Raw genomic sequence first — 17,314 nt, forward strand, 5'->3', positions numbered from 1 at the left:
ATGTATATGTCTGTGTAGCTATCTTCATTGCTTCTAATCAGCTGTTTCTGTTTCTATAAAAAACTCTAGTCCTAAACCTCCCTTAGTCTTAATGACTTTCTTCTCAATGTTCATCCTCCAATCCTCTTGCTTAGTTTTACTTCTCCATTAATAATATCCCTGTAGGATTATCCTTAGTTTTGCCTTACTGGTGAGGGTTGGTCTGTTGCGATGTATTACAATGCTAAGCGCAGGCTCCCAAGACTTGGTTGCCTCAAAGACTAGTGAGTCCCCACATAGACCCAAGTGATGCTATGTGAGCTTGCCCCCAAGTTATTTCTGACTGGTGAACAAAGATTCCAACAGCCAATAGCTGGGAAGACAACACATGGGCAGGGTTAAGGGTCCCCATTCTTGTGGTCAAAAGAGAACCATGAGTGGCAGGGAGAAATTAGAGAGAGGAGAAGCCCACATGGTTTATGTGACTCATAAAATAATGACCATGCAAGTTAGCTAATTGGAGTTTAGAGCATCCCAGAAGAAACATGACATGTAAAAAAATGGGATTATTGTCTGGGAAATAGACATAATAGCAAAGAGGATAGATATATGTCCAGTTACCATGCTGATTAAGACTTATTGTAAATATAAAGTATGTGCATGTCTTTTATCCAGGAACTAAATGGTTAAAGGCAGGGTAGAAACTAGGATTGGGATTAAGATTTTCAGCAACATCTTTCTATTAATTTCTTTGGTCCTTTCAGTGTAAGAGAGACTGTTCCCTTCAGGAACTCACTTTCCACACCTATTAGTTCAATAGAGCATATGGAATTTCTTCATTGAGAGAAACTTTGATGCCAAATATTGAAGTTGTAGGATTTTTGTCACTTTATGCAAACTAATATCCTTATCAAAATTCAATATTTAAAATAAAAATCTTTTGCAAAATGTCTGATTGAAAATATGAAGGGATTTTTTTAAAAATTTGTATATGTGTGCACTTGTGTTTGTGAGCATGTTCCTGAGTGTAGTGCACTGGTGCTATGGCACACACAAAATCAGAGGGCAGTCTCAGTGCTGGCCCTTACCTTCCACTCTGTTGTAGATATGGAGCTGTACTGTTTATAGCTCACTTGGCTCTCAGATTTCCACAGATTCTCTCTCTCTCTCTCTCTCTCTCTCTCTCTCTCTCTCTCTCTCTCTCTCTCTCTCTCTCTCTCTCTCTCTCTCTCTCTCTTTCTCCCCCTCCCATCTCACTGTATGACTTCAGGGATTTTAGAAGCATATTACTGTGACTAGTTTTATGTTAGACCAAAGTTCCAAACATAGTTTCTCACCCTTGCATGGCAAGCGCTTTATCATCAGAGCCATTTTGCAACACTTGAAATGACTTTTCTATAAGTGAATGAGCCCCACTTTTCCATTTATAGCTGCAGTACACTGATAGATTTTTACTTCTGATTTTCAGGCTTTAACTATTCTACTTTTATATTTTACCCTATGTCTTTGATCAAGAGTGAATAAATTCAAATGTTTTGTCAAAATCAGTCTTTGCTTGAAAATACTCCATTTTCTGGCTTTAATCAACAACCCTTAAGATGTGCCAGTGCTCTGAAAATTAAGACATAGGAGCAAGGTAAATCCTTTTCACAAGTTCTGAAAATGACATCATCAATTGTCTGCTTAGCTACTGATAAGTTCCTGGATACAGCAAGAGTGATATATTGGAGCTGTCTTGATGGTGATAGTGGTGGTACTGCTTCTGGTGGTGATGCTGGTTGGTGCTGGTGGTGCTGGTGATAGTGGTGGTGGTAGTTTCTCTCTCCCTCTCCCTCTCCCTCTCCCTCTCCCTCTCCCTCTCCCTCTCCCTCTCCCTCTCCCTCTCCCTCTCCCTCTCCCTCTCCCTCTCCTCCCTCTCCCTCTCCCTCTCCCTCTCCCTCTCCCTCTCCCTCTCCCTCTCCCTCTCCCTCTCCCTCTCCCTCTCCCTCTCCCTCTCCCTCTCCCTCTCCCTCTCCCTCTGCCCCCCTCTCTGTGAGAGTGTATATGCATAGTCTTTGAATCACCTTTCTTTCTGCACATAAATACTAATATAGTGTTCTGGTTATCTATTGCATAGCACAAGCAACATCTTAATACGCACAATTTAATTAAAAAAGTGTTTCTTCCAACACCATATGTACTATGGATTAAGTGAGGTCAGTTCAACCTTTCTTACCTGGGGGAAATGCTATTTCAAAATAATGCCACTGCACAATGAAGACTAGAGCAGAATTATCTAAACACTCAACTGCAATGTATGTGCAATATGTTTTCTTCCCTTACCTCTCTGTTCTTCAGTGCTCGTCCATGGGACCTGTATAGCTATAAGGAATACAGAAGCTTCTGATTATGTTACTATTTTACAAACATCATTTTAATAAATGTTATTTAGCATAAATACTGCTCCTTATGATTCTCATGATTAGATGGGGTCACTTTGATATTACTTGCTTGAGAGGAAAGCTTTATTGAGATAATTGTATTCCATAATAAAGTCTGAAGCTGTTGTCTGAAGACTTCTTTTTTTTAGACAGATTTCAGCATTATGAGAGATTAAGAAATAGAACCACTGTGGTTCTATTTCTTAATCTCTCATAATGCTGAATGTTTGTAGGTCGAAAACAACCAGGATAAATTCCTTTCTCCACAGTAAACTTGTAAAAGTCACAGACAGCTTGCCTAGATTCAAAGAAAAGGAATTGTATCCTACTTTTCAATAACCAAGTATTTAAGAACTTGTGATCACCGTTGTTGAGCAACACACAGAGCCCTTTGTAAGCATTAGGGCCTGCCTACACAATACCAAACATAACGGACACACATTCAGTGTCCATAAAAACTCACTGAGGTGGGAGCTATGGCTGCTGTGTTTGCCTACTCAATTAGCTGTAAAGTAGGCTACTGATCACAAGTTCTGGCTGATGTTGATGCTCTTTTTCTTTATTACTTTAACACAGAAGACCATATTTAGCTCAGTAAAGTATCCTAGTAGGAAGATTTATCACCATTCACGTTTCAGTGCATAGCCAGCTCAGTGGATGCATTATGTATTACTGAAAATCTCATGCCTTTGTGTTTGCAAAGATAACATGAAATTACAGTTTGCCTTCCAGTGAGGCAATTTTTCTTCCAGTCCATTGCCAACTGATTGCATGAACCCACTGATAGAACTAGAAACTACTATTTAGACACAGTTGCTTTTAAAGAAATGAGGGTTGTCCCTCTTTGCTTTGGTTGATTTTGAAACTGCGCAGTACAAATATTAGGTCAGGAACTAGGGACAAAGCTCAGTGTTTGTTGGGGACCAAGGAAGGCATGGTAGATGTTTATCTGAAGCCTTTATTACTCTTTTAGTGACATGTTGGTTAAACTAATAAGAATTTAAAATTAATTCATAAACAGTAATTCAACAAATTGTACAGTGAACTTTTGTTTTGTTTTGTTTTGTTTTGTTTTGTTTTGTTTTGTTTTGTTTTGCTTTGCTTTGCTTTGCCTTGCTTTGCTTTGTTTTGTTGTTGCTGTGATTTTTCCTGGTTCTGTTTGTTTTCATAAGGAATCTTCAGAGAAATGAAGATAAGCCTGTCAGGTAAAGAAAGCATATTTATTTCTTGGCAGAAAAGCTTTGAGACTAAAGCATAGAGCCTTTTTATTTTTATATCATTTTGTAGACATTTACATGTTCACTGCTCTCTTTCTTATCAAAGAACTACTTTTGAAAACTAATAATTCTCCAAATCTATAAAATGACATTCTGAATTTCACAAGTTCAGTGATTTGTTTTCTTTTCATCCTGTTTTTTCAGACTGCTAGGAACCCAGTATGTTTTAAATCTTATCATAGAGTAGTCTTAACTCTAACTCTCAAGTTAATTTGCCTAAAAGAAAAAATATATTAATCTCCCATCATCTCATTCCCACAACATGCCTCTGTATTTTGTTCAATACATTGTGTCTTAGAAAAGCAGATCTAGCATTTTATATTTCCCAAGTGACTCTGGCAGAGGAAACTCAAATGAGGATGTTAACTAGCAGTTTAAAATTAAAAACAAAAACAAAAAATAATCCATGGCTATCAGTCTCATATGTTTCCCCACTTTCTAATCAATTCCCTTTAGAGACTAAGGAAACGGAAGCCATAATTATAATAGCTCGTGGTAAAGTCATATAAATAGGGCACACAATCTGAAAGCTTGAATTCTTTTCATGGCTTGCTCTTACTCACTGGTTGAAAGTATGTATGTATAAGAGGGGATGCTAGATACATTAAAAGTCAAGAATATGTGTTAATATAGTTTCCAAATAAAGAGAAATTTTATTCTGAAGATTAAAATTAGTACCAACAATAATTACAAACCTTATAATGAATTTTACTCAGAAGGAAGTTATAATTTTCTAACCATAGTTAGAATCCAAGATAGTTTTTGAATAATAAAGAATACTTTCTAAAGATAATTTCTGAAATATGGTTAAAACATAAGATTCAGTTGTGAGACATCAAAGTTCTTACCAGCTTCTGGTTATCACAAATATGGCTGCTATGAACATAGTGAAACATGTGCCCCTGTGGCATGGTGGGGAATTTTTTAGGTATATTCCCAAGAGTGGTATAGCTGGGTCTTCAGGTAGATCTATTTCCAGTTTTCTGAGAAACCTCCAGATTGATTTCCAGAGTGTTTGTACCAGTTTGCTATCCCACCAACAATGGAGGAGTGTTCCTTTTTCTCCACATCCTCTCCAACATGTGTTGTCACCTGAGGTTTTGATCTTAGCTATTCTGACTGGTATAAGGTGGAATCTCAGGGTCATTTTGATTTGCATTTCTCTGATCACTAAGGACTTTGAAATTTTCTTTAGGTTCTTCTCAGCCATTCAAGATTCATCAGTTATGAATTCTTGGTTTAGTGCTATACCCCATTTTTGATTGGGTTCTTTGTTTGTTTGTTTGGTTTTTTGGTGGAATGGATACAGAAAATGTGGTTCATTTACACAATGGAATACTACTTAGCTATTAAGAATGAGGACATCCTGACTTTTGCAGGCAAATGGATGGAACTAGAAAATATCATCCTGAATTCAAAAGGCTCAATAAGCTAAAGTGCCCCAGTGAGCATGCCTCAGTCCCACTTGGGAGAGAAAAGAAAGGAATCATAAGTGGGGAGGGAGGGAGGGACTTGAGAGGGAAAGTGGATGGGGAGAGTGGAACCTGATCTGGTATTGTGTGAGGGAGAAGGACTGAAGCTCTGAGGGCCACCAGAAAGAATGGAAACAGGCAACCTCAGGAAATAGGAGGTTGGAGGGATCCCCCACCCCCAGAGAGCACCAGTGACCTGGGAGGTGAGAGACTCCCAGGACTCCGAGGGACTGACCTTTGATGAAATGCCCAACAGTAGGGAGAGCGAACTTATAGAGCCCACCTTCAGCAGGAAGACAGGACATCAAGTGAGGGATGAGGTTGCCACCCCACAGTCACATCTCTGACCCATAATTTCAGACAGAAATGTCTGAAAAAATTACAAGGATGGAAATGGAGAGGAGCCTGAGAAAAAGAAGATCCAGTGACAGGCCCAAAGTGGTATCCATGTCAAGGGGAGGTCGCAAGGCCTGACAATATGACACTGACTGAAGCTATGGAGTGTTCCCAAAAAGGGATCTATCATGACTGCCCTCTGAAAGACCCAACAAGCAGCTGAAAAAGTTACCCAACCAATAGACAGAAGCAGCTGACCCCTGTTATTGAATTAGGGAAGCCTGAAAGAATTTGAGTAGAAGGGCAATCCTATAGGAGGACCAGCAGTCTTAATTAATCTGGACCCCTGAGATCTTTCAAACACTGGTCCACCAAACAGACAGCATACACCAGCTGATATGAAGCCCCCAACACACATACAGTAGAGGACTTCCAGGTCTGTGTTCATTCATTGATAATGCACCTAACTCTCAAGAGACTGGACGCCCCACGGAGTTTAGAGGTCAGATGTGGTGGAGGGTGGGGACATCCATGTGGAGACAGGGTGTGGTGGGGAGGAGATGTGGGATGTAGAGCAGTTGGAGGGTGGGACAGGAGGGGCTCTGAATTGAATATAGAGTATAAAAACATGAATTACAAATTAAATTAAATTTAGAAAAAAAAATCCATAAGATCCAGGAATCAATTTTGGTTCTAGTACCAATTCACTTGATATCTAAGCCATCAACGTGATCTGCAAACCATTATGTGTAAGTTCATATGAATGGCAATGTACAATGTTGATGAACATAGGATTGAACAGAAGCAAGTTTTTGCTGTAAGGAAAAAAATAGAAAGAAGTGGGAAACTCTTCATTGTTGAATAATTTATTAAAACAGGCAAATCAGATGACAAATAATGTATGTTGAAGTGCTGTCAGTTTCATTGCTAGAAAATACAGTTCTCTATTCCTGCAAGCCTATGAAACTCTGTAATTTAAGGGAAGAAAATATGCAGAGTGCACTATTGATCTCTAAGACATAAAAGACAATCAATTCATAATAATCCATTTAGGAATAATATGTATCTTTCATGCTAAATTCAATGTCGAAGAGAAAATGAAGATATAGACAGGAAAACATAAAGAAAATGAGATTAAAAAAAAAGAACATCACCCTTCAGTTAGTTTCCATTACAGAGGATCCTTCAAAACATTTTCATGAACGGAGACCAAGGTAGTCAGGGTGACATTTTTACTTGTGACTGGGACTGACTAATATATGGTGAAAGGAATATTTCACAGTCATTATTAGGTATTTAATCTTGCTTAAAATGGATTCTTTCATATCTGAGCACACTGAGCACATTAGAATAATGAAATAGTTCTTCAGAGAGAACTGCACTTCAGTTGAACCCAGTGTGTTCTTGCCAACCATGCTGCACTTAGACTTAGGGGCAGTCACGAAGACAGTATATTGCTTACTCAATAGCCGACAAAGCACATTGTGGGGAAAGCTCCTGCCTAATAAGCCTTTAATGTGATGAAAATGACTTGAGTTGCACAATGAGACTTTCTCACACATTATTTTTTGATTATGTCAAAAAAGATTAAATTTTGTAACTAAAAATAGAGAGCTATATAATCTAGTAAAGTTTGTGTATAGAAGATAAACAAGGGAATTGAAGTGTTACTAAAAGGCCTAGCAGTTTCAATCCTAGAATGCCCTACCTACTTCACTATTCACCCTAACTCTGTAATAATTCCTGAGATCTCCAAACAGTTGGGTATGTAATGAAACAGGTTTTTATACTCTCATGTCCTTATGTGTAATGCTAAACTTATATTTCCTCAATAAATTAGTAGAAAAATTGAAATATAGATAACTTAGTACTGCAAACCACAGCTTAATATTTACTATAGCACAAAAAAATTTTATCTTGTGTTCACAAGAGTTGCAAGTAAAATCATGCCCAACAAAAGCATGTTATCACCCAAAATAATGAGAGTGATTACAACTTAATTAGAACTGAAAACAAATAGCCTGGTAAATTAAACATCCAGCAATATTTGTTACCATTAAAATCCTAGTTAGGGATTACTTCAAAATTATGCTCTCTAAACATTCAAGAAAAACTACAGCACCGATTTCTCCTTATGTATATTTTATTATTTCTTTTTTTATTTTCTATACTTTTGTTCATTTTATAATCTGTGTAATTTTACCAGCCTTAACCTTATTTTCTTTTGCTCATATATTTTATTCTCTCCAGGTTTTAGAGTTTTATAACTATTTGAGTCACGCTCATTAAGGTTCTGCTCATTGGACTGACAGACTTCTTTTTTTTTAAATATATTTTATTCCGTATTTTCCTCAATTACATTTCCAATGCTATCCCAAAAGACCCCCATACCCGCCCCCTTCTCCCCCATTTTCCTACCCACCCATTCCCATTTTTTTTTTTGGCCCTGGCGTTCCCCTGTACTCTCCTGGGCATATATCCAGAAGATGTTCCAACCGGTAAGAAGGACACATGCTCCACTATGTTCATAGCAGCCTTATTTATAATAGCCAGAAGCTGGAAAGAACCCAGATGCCCCTCAACAGAGGAATGGATACAGAAAATGTGGTACATTTACACAATGGAGTACTACTCAGCTATTAAAAAGAATGAATTTATGAAATTCCTAGGCAAATGGATGGACCTGAAGGACATCATCCTGAGTGAGGTAACACAATCACAAAGGAACTCACACAATATGTACTCACTGATAAGTGGATATTAGCCCAAAACTTAGGATACCCAAGATATATAATACAATCTGCTAAGCACATGAAACTCAAGAAGAATGAAGACCAAAGTGGGGTCACTGTACCCCTTCTTAGAATTGGGAACAAAACATCCATGGAAGGAGTTACAGAAACAAAGATTGGAGCTGTGACGAAAGGATGGACCATCTAGAGACTGCCATACCCAGGGATCCATCCCATAATCAGCTTCCAAACGCTGACACCATTGCATACACTAGCAAGATTTTGCTGAAAGGACCCTGATATAGCTGTCTCTTGTGAGACTATGCCGGGGCCTAGCAAACACAGAAGTGGATGCTCACAGTCAGCTAGTGGATGGATCACAGGGCTCCCAATGGAGGAGCTGGAGAAAGTACCCAAGGAGCTAAAGGGACCTGCAACCCTCTAGGTGGTACAACATTATGAACTAACCAGTACCCCGGAGCTCTTGACTGTAGCTGCATATGTATCAAAAGATGGCCTAGTCGGCCATCACTGGAAAGAGAGGCCCATTGGACACACAAACTTTACATGCCCCAGGACTGACAGTCTTCAAGTTACATTTTTCTACCTAAGACAGATGGAGGCTGGAGAAGGTATAAAATATTTCCTCTCACCATTTTTTATGACCCAGTTATACAATATCAAATGAAAGAAGGAAAGAAAGAAAGAAAAAGGAAAGAAAGGTGTTACTATTATTTTGTTCCAGAGATGAAAGTACAATGGGCCTATAAAATAATCGTTAATGTTATTTTGGGTACAAATAAGAAAGTATATTACCCCAGATTTTATAGGGCAAGAGAAAAAGCACTCAAGGAAAATTGAGCATTCACTTGGATTTTAGAGGTTCTATTTGAATCTTGGAAACAAATTTCTGCTGGGAAATTAAAGGTTTTTCATTTATAATATACACTTTTCAATCTTTTAATTCTAAAAGAATCACAAAGTTTGTATTGGCCAGAGCTAACTAACAAGCTCAGAAATAATTAGTCAAATATGTTGAACAGACTAAACTTCTTAATACAAAATTAGAGTTAGGTATTAGAAGCTAATCATGCAAAGCATAAACATCAGACTAGCAACACGTGTTTTTAGCTTTAGTGTTATTTTTAAACTCAAATTACCTCAATAAAGAGTTAATACTATTGCCACACTCTTTATCTCTATTATGCAAGTATACCTAGAAATTTTTGACTTAATATTTAGTAAGAAGTAGAATAAGAACAAATTTAACAAAATTTTACAGAATTCAACATGAGATTTTATACTTTTCTACCTACAAAGTGGCTATTCCATGCCCAAACATAAATGTGTCTTCCACTTAGCACATAGATCATTAGTAAATGCTATTCACACCAAGGCTCACTCCTGTCAGCTACAATTTTCACTAAATGTAAACCTAAAGAGTGGGCGGGGGGAGTGGGAGGGGAGTGGGGGGAGGGTGTGGGGGGACTTTTGGGGTAGCACTGGAAATGTAAATGAAGAAAATACCTATTTAAAATAAAATAAATAAATAAAGAATAATAAAAAAAGAGAAACTCAAATTCAATCTTGACTTTCACCTCAAGATGTAGAACACATTTGAAGAGGTAAAATATATAACCAAGTGCCTCTAAAATCTTCTCTTAGAAAATGAAAGATCCCAGCCCTGCTTCCCTTGCCCCTCACCAACTGCAGCAGTCAGGAGATCATGAGAGTGGTAAGCTAGAAGTGTCCATAGATGATTGTAGCACTCAGGAGAACAGTCCTATACCTCTTCCTTAGGCAGCATAATAGAGCTGGCTCTGATAGAGGGAACATTGGTGAACTGGCCCTAGAGCAAGACTGTGGGAGAACTAGCCCTCACTACTCATCTGCAGTGAGGTGGCATGGAGTAGGACTGATGTCCTCTCCCCTCCCTCTTGCCACTTGAGTAGTTGGGAGGCCTGGCTCCCAAAGCATGAGAATTAGAGAGTTAATCTTCCCCCATCACTGATTAGAGCACTCTGGAGAGCAGGCCCTACGCCTGTACCAGGCAACACAGTGGAGCTGGCCCTGATGGTAAAGGCATGGGTGAGCCAACAACAAGTGTATGAGATGGAAAAGCTGTGCCCGACGCTCACAGGCTGCAGCACTTGAGAAAGTAGGCCCCTTTCCTTCACTGGGCAACATAGTGAAAGTGGCTTTGGAGGCATGGGTGCAGATATTCAACCCTCCTGAGGGCATGAAAGCAGGAGGGCTGACCTTGCCTCCTGCAGATGGCATTGGATTGCCTAACTGGAGCAGGATGGCAAGCTCTTCTACTACCCAGGCATACATCTAGGGCTCCGAGGTGGCCCACTCCAAAGTCTTCTGTGAATGATGGAGACATGTGAAAGGGCCAGTCCTGATGTTCCAAAACTGAAGAATCTCAATGACAACAGGGTAACAACAGGATAACTGGGAAGTGCCCCAGTGAGGATCCAATATTGATGATGTCACAGAAGCCAGAGATCTTGAACCAGACCAATGGATCATTGCAATGAAAATTTGCATGTAAAGGTGTATGGACAGAGGAATATATTATGGGTTACCATGTGACATACTACATCTTCCACAATAAGGTATTTTCTATGCTTCCTTTTTTTGTTGTTATTTTGTTGTTTGTGTCTATGTTTTTGTTTGTTTGTTTGTTGCCGAAGAAGTTGCAAGAGAGAGAGAGAGAGAGAGAGAGAGAGAGAGAGAGAGAGAGAGAGAGAGAGAGCTCTGCATTTAGTGGTTCAAAACAGTAGGCTATGGTCTCACAGAATCTACAGCCTTGGCCCTTCTGCCCTCTAGAGTCTCCATTGAAAAATCAGGCATAACCTAGTGGAGTCTGATAGAAAATCAGACTTGGTGTTACTTGGTCTTCTCCCTTTGTTGGTTTTAATAATATTTGTTCTGCATGTTTTGCATTTTGATTGTTAGTGGCAATTTGACTTTCTTTTCTGGCCCAATGTATTTGGTGTTCTGTATTCTAGTTTTACTTTTATAGATATTTTCTTTAGGTTAGAAAAAATTTTTATTACTTTGTTGAGACTATCTTATGGCCCTTTAAGCTGGTATTTATCTCCCTCTTTTATTCCTATTATTCTTAGGCTTTGTCTTTTCATAGAACCCAGGATTTTCTGTATATTTGTGTCACAATTTTTTTAGATTTAGCTTTTTTAACATATATATTTGTTTTTTCTATGGTATCTTCAAGCCTGATTTTCTCTCTTCCATATCTTAGATTCTGTGAATGAAGCTTGCCTTTGTAACTCCTGTTCTACTTCCTACATTTTTCATTTCCAGAATTCCCTCTATTTGTTTTGTTGTTGTTGTTGTTGTCATTGTTGTTGTTCTACTTCCATTTTCAGGTCTCAGCAACTGTTTGTCTGTTTGTTTGTTTGGCTTGGCTTGACTTTTTAAAAGGAATGTATTCATTTCTTCTAATTGTTTGTGTTTTCCTAGCTTTCTTTGAGGGATTTATTAATTTCCTCCAAATGTTTATATTTTCCTAAATTTATAGAAAAGATTTATTCATTTTTTTGAACCTTTATCATCTTTGTATGTTTGGTTAGGTCTTTTACTTGTGCTTGCACTGTGTTGGAATATTCAGGGTGTGCTGGCCTTTAGTGGAGACCATGGCAGATACTGGTTTTATCCTTGTGCTGACATCTAGCCATCTGTGTTTGGGGTGATTATACATCTAGGTAATGATTTCTGGGATTGTATTCATTGGGTGGATTTTATCTCTTGGTTTCCATTTCCTCTGGATTTTCAGAGAGTATTTTGACTATGTGTTGATTGTTTTGTTGGACGGCTTGAGTGGTATGTTCACGGGAATACTTGCTATTTTCAGAGGCTAGGGAGAGGGGATGCCATGAGCAGATGTAGTTTTATGGATGACCCTGGGAATTGGGATGAGGGTAACAGAAAGAGTGGAGTAGGCCCCCTGGCAGTTTACCTGGTCGTCTGGCAAGCATATCCTATGGTTGAGCAGGGGATGTCTGCCTGAATTAGGGAACAGGACACAGCAACAGGGTGGGAGGGAAGGCCACAGTGGAAATGGTCTCTGGGATCCACAGAAGACATGCATAGCTGAAGGGGAGGTTATGTCTGATGTTCTGTGATATTCGGTTGTAGCACTAGGGGTGACCCTGAGGATTGGGTCTAAGGGAAAACAGAGAGTGGAGAAGTTCTTTGGTTTCTGGCAGATGTAACCTGTGAATGAGAATCTTTATTCATTAATTGATATTACAAGGATGTATGTACAGACACACACACACTCCTAAATTACCTGATCAGCCTGTATAATGTTACTTACATGTATGTTTTCAGGTCTGACCATTTGACAATAGAAAACCAATTGGTATATTCTTCCCTAGGGAAGATTATTTCTCCTATTCTCAGTGTTTTTCAACTACCAGTTGTTCTTTGTGCAGGATTGACTCCTCCTCTTGGGTTTTATCTGTACAATTTGGCATGTTTGATTGTATCCTCCATCCAGCTCACATTTGGGTGGGCAGTTATCAGTTGGAGGTACTTTTTGGGTTAGGCAGTCTTTTCTACCCCAACTTCTCATTTGTGCAATTCTGTCTAGCTTAGACTGTGCAGGCCCAGTGCATGTTTCTATAGTCTCTGTAAGCCCACAATGGAGTACTACTTAGCTATTAAAAATAATGAATTTATGAAATTCTTGGACAAATGGATGTATCTGGAGGATATCATCCTTAGTGAGGTAAGCCAATCACAAAAGAAGTCATTAGATATGCACTCACTGATAAGTAGATATTAGCCCAGAAACTTAGAATATCCAAGATGCAATTTGCAAAACACATGAAACTCAAGACGAAGGAATACCAAAGTATGGATACTTTACTCCTTCTTAGAATGGGGAACAAAATACCCATGGAAGGAGTTACAGAGACAAAGTTGGAAGATTTAAGATGGAAGGAAAGACCATTCAGAGGCTGCCCCACCTGAAGATCCATCCCATATACAACCACCAAACCCAGGCACTGTTGCATATGCCAGAAAGATTTTGCTGACAGGATCCTGACATAGCTCTCTCTTATGAGTCTATGCCAGTGCCTGGCAAATACAGAAGTGGATGCTCACAGTCATCTATAGGATGGAACACAGGGCTCCCAATGGAGGCGCTAGAGAAAGTACCCAAGGAGCTAAAGGGGTCTGCAACCCTATAGAAGGATCAACAATATGAACTAACCAGTACCCCCAGGGCTGTGTCTCTAGCTGCATATGTAGCAGAGGATGGCCTAGTTGGCCATCAATGGGAGGAGTGGCCCTTGGTATTGTGAAGATCATATGCCCCAGTACAGGGGAATGAATGCCAGGGCCAGGAAGCAGGAGTGTGCGTGTTGGGGAGCAGGGCAGGGGGAGGGTATAGGGGACTTTGGGGATAGCATTTGAAATGTAAATGAAGAAAATACCTAATAAAAAATAAATTAAAAATAAGAAAAAAAGAGAATAAAATAAATGTGGAGAAATCTCAAAAAAGTGAAAGTAAACTCACAGTATGACTTTGATATCTAGTCTTTTATGAGATCAAGAGTCAAGCTATTAGTATCTGCAGTTTTGAATTAACAGTGTTTCAGCTACTATAACTAGGGTTACTGGTGTTTTAGTATACAACAGTTATACCTTCAAACAGCTGTCAGTAAGATGTTTGCACACACCCTGACCACTTCTCACCAATAAGTACTATACTTTTATGGATCTAGTATGATGGATTTTAGAAAATGACCAAATTAACATTAAAACTTGAAATTATCACTTATACCTTTATACGTACGTAATACAGTATAATGATATATCAGTCATTTACTTTAAAGATATGTAACTATATAAGTAGTAAAAGCTTTTAAACACACACAAACTCTCTGCTCTCGATTTGCTCCCTATGACCTTCAAATTATGATAAAAAAGAAAGTCAAATATGATTTAATAATAAACACCTTAATATTAGCATATAAATTTAAAAATTCTGCTCAGTATTTATATGTCTGCTTTTTTTCAAATTCATTTTATTGACTACATTTGACCCTCACAGTCTATAACTCATTTTGATTTAAAAATAACTCATATAAAAAAAGTTATAACTTTTTGAGGTCACCTGGATGACTACCATGAGAGGAAGAACACAAATGTCCTACAGCTTGAAATAATTTCTGGCTCCAAATTCAGTGCCAGAATGTGGATGTTAGAGCTCTCTCTCTCTCTCTCTCTCTCTCTCTCTCTCTCTCTCTCTCTCTCTCTCTCTCTCTCTCTGCAATGAACTCATCAGAATTTAGCACATTCAAAGTAAAATAAGATTTTATTATCTGTGCCAAAAATAAAATTACAACAAATAATTTCATTTGAATTATTTTGTGGTTCTAAGATGCACATAGAGACATAGGAGAATGTACTTGTTGGCAGCAGACAGGTTCATGTTTGGGTTTCATTTGCACGGCCACCACTCATGTGACCACTCCAAATTATTTTGCCAAATTCTTGGTGTCCATGACACAAATACTGCCTACTGAGAAGTTAATAATTTTCTATTTTGTTTCTGTTTTAAAATTCTATGCTTTTATTAACACAGTTTATATTATACTATTTACCTTCATTATATTAAAATTCTTTGTATACATTTCCAGAGAGTTCTATCCTTTGTGTCATAGACAATTGAACACAACCTGCATGAATTCATAATCTCCTCAGATATCTTTTTACCCCTGTATGTACATTATTTCATAAATTGCAGCAAATTCTGAGCTGTGGTTCACATTAAAATGCTGTCTTCCAGGCTGTCCTTCCTGTAACCTGTATCAAGCTTTCAAACTTTAGCTTCCTCAACCTGGACACACTTCCTGTGCTCACAAGGCAAACTATAAGGTGTCAACAATTCTGAATGTACAGTGTGATGGCTACCTTAGTTAGGTGTATACATGTTTTCTTATACAGAACTATGGATTTATATAGCTGGTAAATTCTATCTGAAGTTTCTACAAACACAGGGGATTTGGAATTACTGTGTCTCACTTCAGACTTCTCTATCCAATTATGCATTTTCATCCTTTCAAACATATTAATAACATTGTACAAGAAACAGCTCTGGTATTATCTTCTCTAGGAACAAAACTAAAGAATATCTCTACTTCATTTTCCTCCTCTCCTCTCATGTATAAAATTTCAGTGATTCTATTATTGCAAATGAAATTTATCTTTTAATATTGTCTTTCGTCATCTCTACATTTTTTTCAGTTTCTCTAGCTCTTCTTGACTGTCTCTTAGGCACACAATGAACTGAATGGAGAACTGAAAAAAAGAATAAGGCTACAAACAATATCAGAACAAGACAATGGCGTCTACAATTGGGAGAACTGTGTATCAGATTAGAGGCCTAAGGAAGAAACAAGAAGATAGAAGGCAACTCAGTGAAAAACCACAAACAGGAATTTTGAAAGAACAAAGCTGAAAGGCAGAGACTGGCCCAGTTTCCCTCTGGGGTATTTGCAATTTTAATGCTTTGTGTGTAGTTGAAGTAATCTTTCTTTAGTTCAGAGCTTTATTAATACCATGAATTTTCTGGGAATTAATGAAATTCATACCACATGGCAAGTACTACATAAAGCTTACCAAAGCAAAAGTTCACTCATTACACAAAATATTGTAGAGTTCTATAAATTTTCCAGTTCCCATTGGCTCAGGAATTGAGAAGAACAATAATGGTAACAGCAAAGAGAAAAGCTTGTGACGCTGAGGTCACATTCTGAGCTATCTTTCCTGGGGTACTAGTCTTCCTTCAGTCTCTGCTTCAAGGTCAACTTAAGCACAGAATTTCTTTCAAAGTGACTATTAAACTACTTTTCTCTGTAATGTTCTCCAGAAGGCCTGGCCTGTATTCTTCAGGATGGAGACTGATTTCTTTCTATCTGAGAGAACCTGAATTACCCTGACTCTCATCTTAGGACATCTTATTCTCTTACCATCTGTGTCTGGGTTCTGCCTAAGCAGCAGAGATGCTCTGTGATCTCCTTATTGTCTTGGGAAAGAGTAAATGAATGGAACTATTAAGTATAGAGTGCCATCAATAGGAATATGGAATTTATAGAATTTTTGTTATAACACCAGAGATAACAGTCTCAAATTCAGCCATTTAGTTTATAGTCAGAACCAGATTTTATATTTAACATCAGAAAACTGTGAAGGAAGCATCTATGATAGGTAAATATAAATTTTAAAGCCTCACATGAGGAAAATTATATCATAGGGCATCTTTAATGCTGGCTACACAATATATAAAACACCAAATCAAGAAATAAATGAATGAACTCTCATGCGGATAAGAACATAGAAAGTAGTGTTTCACACAACAGAAGGTGAAGTAAAACTGTTTATTATATTTACATTGAGACTCATGAATGGATTGAAAGTATTCCCAATACATACTTGACTTGATGCTCCAATTTTAAAATTTATCTGTTTAACATTCATGTAAATTTCAATTAAAAAAAAATATGATCTTTTACTTTACAAACCCAATAACAAACCATTTTTTGGCTGTTTTAATGCAAAAATAAATTATTCCTGACTATCAATACACATATATAAGAGTGTTGTCCACCTTAGTCAATGCCAAACATATTCATACCTGCTGATGGCATACAAATAAATGCCAATTTTGCTTGGCAATTGAGTTAGTAGCTTGTGCTACATTAGATAACAAATACCCTTGGCAGGACAAAGTAATGACTTTCAATCAACATCACAGAAGTATATTAGAATACATCATAGAAAAAGTTATTTTGACGATATGACAGTGTAGTACTATAACACACAAACACACACATACAAAAGACCAAATTAAGCATGCTTAATTTTGCTCAGTTTTGAGATTCTTTAGGCAAATTTTATATCAACAACTTGAGCATAGGCTATTTCACATAAATGTACTTTTTATTTTTATATTTCTATAGTAAGGTTTCCATGTGAAATAATACACCTAATACCAAAGGTGAAAGAAAATGTCATTTTTAAACTATAGCATACACTAGAAATCACATGTGTTATTTAAG

General features: G+C 37.8%; 1 long non-coding RNA gene across 1 annotated transcript in view; it reads left to right on the forward strand.

Annotated features, from left to right (window-relative positions):
- Positions 1-16,748, forward strand: part of LOC110295181 (uncharacterized) — a 45,430-nt gene extending 28,682 nt beyond the window's left edge. Inside the window, exon 4 of the long non-coding RNA XR_015046821.1 lies at positions 15,501-16,748. This is a non-coding gene — a long non-coding RNA (uncharacterized LOC110295181). The remainder of the gene's footprint in view (positions 1-15,500) is intronic.
- Positions 16,749-17,314: the final 566 nt, after the last annotated feature.

This window comes from Mus caroli, unplaced genomic scaffold (assembly GCF_978045245.1).
Source record: "Mus caroli unplaced genomic scaffold, Mus_caroli_1 scaffold_4, whole genome shotgun sequence".
Classification (NCBI taxonomy): Eukaryota; Metazoa; Chordata; class Mammalia; order Rodentia; family Muridae; genus Mus; species Mus caroli.